The sequence below is a fragment of the Tupaia chinensis genome, unplaced genomic scaffold (genome assembly GCF_000334495.1).
Source record: "Tupaia chinensis unplaced genomic scaffold, TupChi_1.0 Scaffold146160_1, whole genome shotgun sequence".
Taxonomy (NCBI): Eukaryota; Metazoa; Chordata; class Mammalia; order Scandentia; family Tupaiidae; genus Tupaia; species Tupaia belangeri.
The window spans coordinates 360-828 of record NW_006206015.1 but is presented as its reverse complement, the minus strand read 5'-3'; the positions used below and the strand labels follow the sequence as shown (position 1 = coordinate 828).

At 52.5% G+C, this 469-nt stretch overlaps 1 pseudogene; it reads right to left on the bottom strand.

Moving 5' to 3' along the window:
* LOC102496724 (28S ribosomal protein S31, mitochondrial-like) overlaps positions 1-217 on the bottom strand; it is a 3,733-nt pseudogene extending 3,516 nt beyond the window's left edge.
* Positions 218-469: the final 252 nt, after the last annotated feature.

The window sequence follows — 469 nt, the reverse complement described above, 5'->3', positions numbered from 1 at the left end:
TGCCAGTGACAGTTCTCTGTAGGAAGGGACACACCACCAGTGGGTGGTGTGGCAGGAGAAGCTTGGCCATGGCACTTCTGGAGGGCCATGATTTGAGTACCTGATGAAGGGACATTCAGTGACCATTGCTGTTTCCATGGCTCTGGAAGTGGACATGGGCTACTTGGGCTTCATCTTCAGTCCCACATGGAGATCTTTGCTCCCTAGGCAGTGCCATGGCACCACATTTCCCCAGTCACCCATGCCACCCCACTTGATGAAGCATCAATGACACCTACCTGCACAATGGCCAGCATTTTTGAGGTTCAGGCACCACTGCTACAGCTTCCCTGCATGCTCACATTCAGATCTCTCAGCAAACATCAAGGTCACATTCACTCCCTATGCAGCTGGAACAGAGAGAAGCAAGAGATGCCTGAGCCCCTGAGAAGATAGAGCAGCTGCTTTCTGGCCACAGGCATTCCAGAAA